Below are 6,428 nucleotides of genomic sequence, written 5' to 3'. Positions count from 1 at the left end.
GCCGACAACGTAGATAAACCGGAGTTCATATTGTTAGAAGCACTATCTGAAAACGTGAGAAAGTTGCTTGTGATTATGTATTGCGTGGGGACCCAGCCAGCCTTTCCAGACCGCAGCAAAATAGCCGCTCTCGAGTAATGTTGACCTGTGACCGCTTGGTTATGCTTGGTGTACGCCGATGGTACCTGCGTACAGTTTCAGCGTACGTGAGACGACATCGCACAGCCGACTGGCCTCGTTCGAACAAGCTACGTTCCACACAAGAAAAGACACCGTCCGAGCGTAATTCTGTGAACCTTCCGACGCATGTCGGCGCGGCGGCATCTGCTATCAACAGTTTGCACCACGGCAAGTCCAGAATGCTTAAATGGGCGACCTGAAATCGCGGTGTGTGTTCTCGAAATGAAGACAACTTAGCAGCGCCAAAAGATAATCAGAATGTACAGTGCCGAGGACGAAGGGTAGTGGCGGCAACCGTTTTTTACTAGGCACATGTGCGCATTACAATTACAGACAATTGCGCCGAGAATAGGAAAGGTAATCTTTGGTGTCCCCACACATGTACCACGTACGTACCACTACAGTAGATCTCCTCTTCTGAAATATTAGCAAGGAAAACTCGAAAATCGGGAAGTTCTTATTTTCTAGTGGGCGAAATTGTAGCTTAAAATTTGTTTTACACCCACGATACGTTTTATGAGCAGAAAAGTCTTGTGAGCATGCGCCACAAGGATCATAATTGCGTGATATTCAGCGCTTAAAAAGATTTCCTAGTAGAAACCAAATAGTAGGATACATGATTCTACAACAGTTTAGGACCTGCGACCTTCAAAAGGTAGACTAGCTCGACGCTTCATCTCATAGCCACTGCACTGGTATAACTTTCACGTCTCACTGTACCGTGGTGTACGCTATGTTGGCCAGACTTGACTGAGTCCCTCATGCAAAGGAAGTTAATTCAGGACACACACCCAGACGATAGGGTCAGAGAAGAGGCTGTAGAGACGGCAATAGGAAGGGTATACGCTTGGCCGGCCATCATGTCTAATACACCTACATGCACTCCAGCATATGAAAACCTATGGGTTCTGCACAGGCTCAATAAGCAACGTCAAAGAGAATCTTAAGATGTGCCTGGAACGTGAAAGCATCTACGGATTGTTTGTGTAAACAGGTATAAGCAGCGAGCATGCTGCAAATGTAATTGATAGGCAAACGTCAAGGCTATCATGGGGCGAATTTAACAAAAAGAAATGGTGCAAAAGATCCCAATTTCAAACTACATTGATGTTATATGTGCATGCACTATAAACACAGTCATCAGTATGTTAACTGTACGTAAACACTCAAGTGATATGATCAAACGGAACTAGAGGCCCCACTGCAATCGCCCAGTTATGTTTCTTTGCAGTGGAATAGGTCGGTATCTGTTAGTCGCACAAACAAGATTCTCTGATGTCATGGAGAAATAGCTGGAAAGTGGCTATGGAGCTCCAGCTGCTTTACACATTTTCTGTAATACCAGTTATTTGTTTGAAGTTTGCAATAAAATTGATCTCATTTGTTAGTCTTTTTAATTAATGAACGAAACTTTTCATGGCCACAAAACAGTGGTCGATAAACAAATGCTCACTTTCTTTGGTGGCTTGTAACAATTCACTAGAATTTCACATGGCCAACCCAAGGAATCCATGGCTCGTACACTGCAGGGTAGTGCTAGTCTCCAAAAACATTTGCCAGGACGACTGGAAACTAGTGCGGCCCACAGGCTCCATAGGTGGAAACCAGTAGCCCACCCACAGTGCCATAAAACAGCTAATGAATGGAGTGAGTCTCTGCTAAATATTAAGCAGGTTCAAAGGGTAGGTTCGCATTGATAGATTTTGTGCCATCGTTCACTGTGCGTAGATTAACTATTTAACGGGCACAATAGTCATTTTTGTTATTTCGGACAGTTGAAGGGTTGCCTAAATGTTCTTTAACAAAACAAAAAGTGAAAGCTCTCAGGGATTTTAAAAACAATGTTTAAAAACATTGTTTAGGGATTTTAAAAACATTGAAGGGTTGCCTAAATGTTCTTTAACAAAACAAAAAGTGAAAGCTCTCAGGGATTTTAAAAACATTGTTTAGCCTCTCCAGCAATTGTCCCAGCCTGAAGGAACTCAGCTGATAGTTGGTGCCGACTGTCGTCCTCGCTTGCTAGCTCCCTGACCAAGCACATGAATGCAGTGACTATGAAAGATGGTGACCAAAGTGAGAAGAGAAGGTGGATCCCGTACAACAGCCCTTGATCATCTAAACACCAGAAAAAAGTGCCGATGACTCACAGGTTACGACTAGGGCGTTAAAATACCTTTTGACATACATTTACAGGGCATTTACAACCTTTTATCAAAAAAATCTTGATTACACACAGTCCCTCAATGGAAGGGGTTTGTTTCTGACAAGGTCGTTGAAATTTGTTATTAGTGACAACATAAACTCATCATTGGTCCCTTTCATTCAGCACACTTACGGGCTTAGTTTTAAAAACCCTGCTGTTTCTATTTCACGTATAAATGAACTGCTTATGCAATATTCTCTTATTTACCTATGTTCGAAGTAAACTGTGTTATACCGTAAAATGTGATGTGCCGAGTGCATGCAGGTGTAACATTCTTCAATGGGACATGCAGAACATGAAGCTCAGTGCTGATAAACTTAAATCAGGGAAAATAAAGCTTCCCATGTTGCTTCTTTATTTTTGTAACTATTCTCTCTACCAAATACCTTGGTGGTAAACTCAACTAAGCTCACCTTTTCCCTAGGCCTTTATAATTGTTTTGCTCTGCAATTATACATTCTCAGCTGGAGCATGCCTGCTGAATTCAGGCCCCAACCACGCTTTACTATTTCTCAATTGCAGCTGTATGAAATGTTGCTCTTTAGGTTTTGCCAATGATTTCCAACAGGCCATTTAATTGGTGTCAGAACCATTTTATACCTTTAATTGCTATTTATAGCAAACAGTATTATATCATTTTTCATAACACATTTTGTTGTAACCTCATTCAATGATTTTGTTACCCCGCCAGCCTGGTTCATAAATCTTTGCGTGAACATGCCCGTCTTGCAGCTAATCTGCATTAACAGACACCACACATTTTGGCTTTCCAGCGTAGCTTTGGTGTCCGCAAAAAGGAATCTTTTTCTTGGCTCCTCTGCAGCGCTTTGTAGAAAAAGATCACTTGCTGGTTTGGCTTTCCCGCAGGGCTCTAGTGTAGTGCAAGAGAGTATCGCTTGCTTATTCCTTTTTTGTTGAGGTTTTAATGCTGTGCATCTTCCAGAAGAACCCTGGCATTTTGTTTAGAAATGGAACTTCACAGCACAAACAGTGCAGAGAAAGTAGAGCTACTCACTTTTTGCATAGACACGGAAGTTTGGCAGATCACTTGTCATTGACAAGCAAGTGTTTGATTTCTGGCTTAAGGTGCAACGCTGGGATAGTTTACTAGCTGGGGGGAAAAAACACAGCACTGATAAACGGTACTGAAGTACTAGGAAAGGTGCCGTGATCAACATGGTTTCCATGTGTTGGCAGCTTTTTGGTCCAGTGTTTTTCATGAATATTTGCCAGGGGGCCTTAACATGGCCTGCTTTTGTGTAACAAAAATGTCAACAGTGAAGCACTTATCAATGCTCACATGCTGCTCATTGATACCAGAGCAAAAGTACGTTCAGCAGTCATTTTATTGTTAAAGCCACCCGTGATTCATACACCTTCCAGCTGTACTGCAACTTTCACAAACACCGACAGACATTCACATCTACGCACGTGGCCTTGGCTCCAGTTCTTGCACAAGGAATTAAGAAGTACTCTTGGGAGTGGGCAATGTCACGCTCGACACCAACCATTACCCCGAAGTTGTACTTGATGAACTATTTTTTACGCCTGTTGGCTTAAAGGATTGTTTAAGTGCCCGTTTTGTGGAAGAAAAAGAAACAGCTAATGGGCACACAACACACAACCCGTGAATGTGTTTTCTAGCAGCTGGCTTCTGACGAGACTTGCATCATTGTTGGGACATTTTATAAAGCCCCTTACCACTAAGTAAATTCACTTGAGCAATTTTCCAAAACAGTTTACACAGTGCGGAGTTAAAAAGCAATAGAATGTGAAACGTCCCCTCACAATTGGAAACTCTTCCTGTTCACTACCCCAAAGGCTTTGACAGTAGACGCTTAAGCACGCTTCACCAGTTGCGAATACAAACATTAGTGTCAAGTTGAACTCCGCAGAGTGCTTGGGATGGGCATATAGATGTCACAGCCACTTGGAATTTGTGCAAAGACTGCAAGCCTCCGAGATAAGCTCTCATCATCATTAGCCCATCCTGCTGAGAGTGAATGAAAGTATTGTGCCTGGTTATGTTCAATTCCAACCAAGCCAAACACAAGAGTAAAGAAGGAACGAGCCTATCAAAATACATACTCAAAGCAGATGCAGGAGGAAGTTCTGTTGCCTAACCAGGTTAGAGGAGGCGAAAGGTACTGGAGCGAAGGAAAGGGAAATAAGAGCCAAGCAGTAATTTTAAGCCTTGCCTATCATTTCATTAAGACTTCCTAAGTTGAAAGCACAATGGTACTAAGCAACAAATCTGAGCATAGATGAACAATAATTGAATTGTCACTTGTTAAACCTTATGCACACCAGACTTTTAAAGGACTATTAGCAGAAGTTCCAAACTTGGCTCACACGGCGATCTTATCGGCTGCACTTCTCCCATGCTTGCACAGTTGGAGCTTGAGCCTCCTTGCACAAGAAGCCAGCCAGTCAGCGAATGGTTTCAGTGGTATCTTGAATAGATATATCTTTGGACGGGCAGTTGGGCTCCACCCACGGAAGTGCAACTGCGCTCCCTGCACGGATTCTGCAGCGCTACGTGCACAGATCGTTTCTGTGGAATAGTCAGGATACATTTCTCGGCGACAGTACTACTGCCCCGGGGGAAAAATTGCAGAAGCTACATGCGAGATCGGATTGCGTTCGATGATGCCGTGCGCTACCTGACGACACTCGATTCGTGCACACGCTGACACTACGTCGCTCGCTACGGCGCGACGCGATGGAAAATACTGATCCCTACGTTTTATAATTGAGCCACCACTCCAGAATCAGAACACAAGGCTTGGCATGGAAGAAGCGAGGCACAAGTAGACAACAAATGCAGGCGCGTAAAGCAAATAGCACGCGAACTGCAAAACAACGTGAAGCTTACAAAATATTAAACGACAACAGTTCAGTTCTAGGAGCATGTAAAAAGCGGGGCGAAGCAGCGTGCAGAAAACAATGCGTTAGGCTTACCAAGACGTGCAACAGCAAGTTCACAAAAAATACCCAATCTAAATAATTACAAGCACACCTCCCAACAAGAAAAAAGCGCCGCGAGGCAGCCGCTGTACAGGGAGATAAGGACGTAACGATGCGTCAGGCCTGCCATTCGAACCACGGGCGGAGAACATCGGGACACAAGGCGCGAACACCCGGCTGCCGTCGTCAACACAAAAAAGTGGCATGATCAAATGACGTAAATATGACGTTTGTTTTGACGTCACAGGAAGTCACGTGATTACTTTAGCTTGACGTCACTTCTGCGTGGCAGCAGCTGTTGCCAGGGGGGCGCAGCTCGTGCCACGCGCGTGGCAGGAGACTTAACCAAAGTTAAATATACTGTTATACTTCAAAAGCCTGCCTTTTTGCGCAGATACACACAGTAGCTGTAGGGGCGCCAACTTCCTAGGCTGGGTAAGTCCGGCGTCGTCTGCTTCGCAAAGGTGGCATTCAACATTTGGGGACGGTTTCATGTGGCGCCGTTAAACGCCATTTATTCAATCAACCGAGAACTACCAGCATTTTTAAAAATTTCCCCTTAAGCTCTCTCTCCACCATCCCATTTAAAAATGTTGTCAATCCCTTTCTTCCATCGTGACCAGTGGTCCTCCTTTTCGAGAAAGGGTCACTGCTTCACCTCGCGTGTTTCTGCTCACTCGGCGCTAAAATTTGACTGCTGTTCTGGAAAGTGAGGGGAAAAATAGCTTTCATCCATAGGTAATGACGATCAACTGTTAACTAATAATATATATTTATTTGATTGATTGCATATTGTTCAAAATAATTATCGTTTGGAACTACAATGACATGGTTGTCACTCCGTTAAGCTGGCGTCTCTAAAAATAAAGTTTATTTAGTGGCTCAATGAATGCCACTTTATAAGGGAGGTTGTATTTGTATGAAACTCTATGCCTTCAATGCCATAGAGTTTCACACTAAATAGGAGGCTCTTGGACCGCGCCGCGTTACGGATAGCCTGCGAAACGACCGTCCCTATGTTGGTTTATACAGGCATACTGGTAGAGGTAGTGAGGTAGTGTTGCCAGTGTTGCCTAGC

The sequence above is a fragment of the Haemaphysalis longicornis genome, unplaced genomic scaffold (genome assembly GCF_048455015.1).
Source record: "Haemaphysalis longicornis isolate Haplotype H1 unplaced genomic scaffold, Haemaphysalis longicornis Haplotype H1 scaffold_1, whole genome shotgun sequence".
Classification (NCBI taxonomy): domain Eukaryota; kingdom Metazoa; phylum Arthropoda; class Arachnida; order Ixodida; family Ixodidae; genus Haemaphysalis; species Haemaphysalis longicornis.
The sequence above is the reverse complement of the archived record's forward strand: the minus strand, read 5'-3'. Positions refer to the sequence as shown.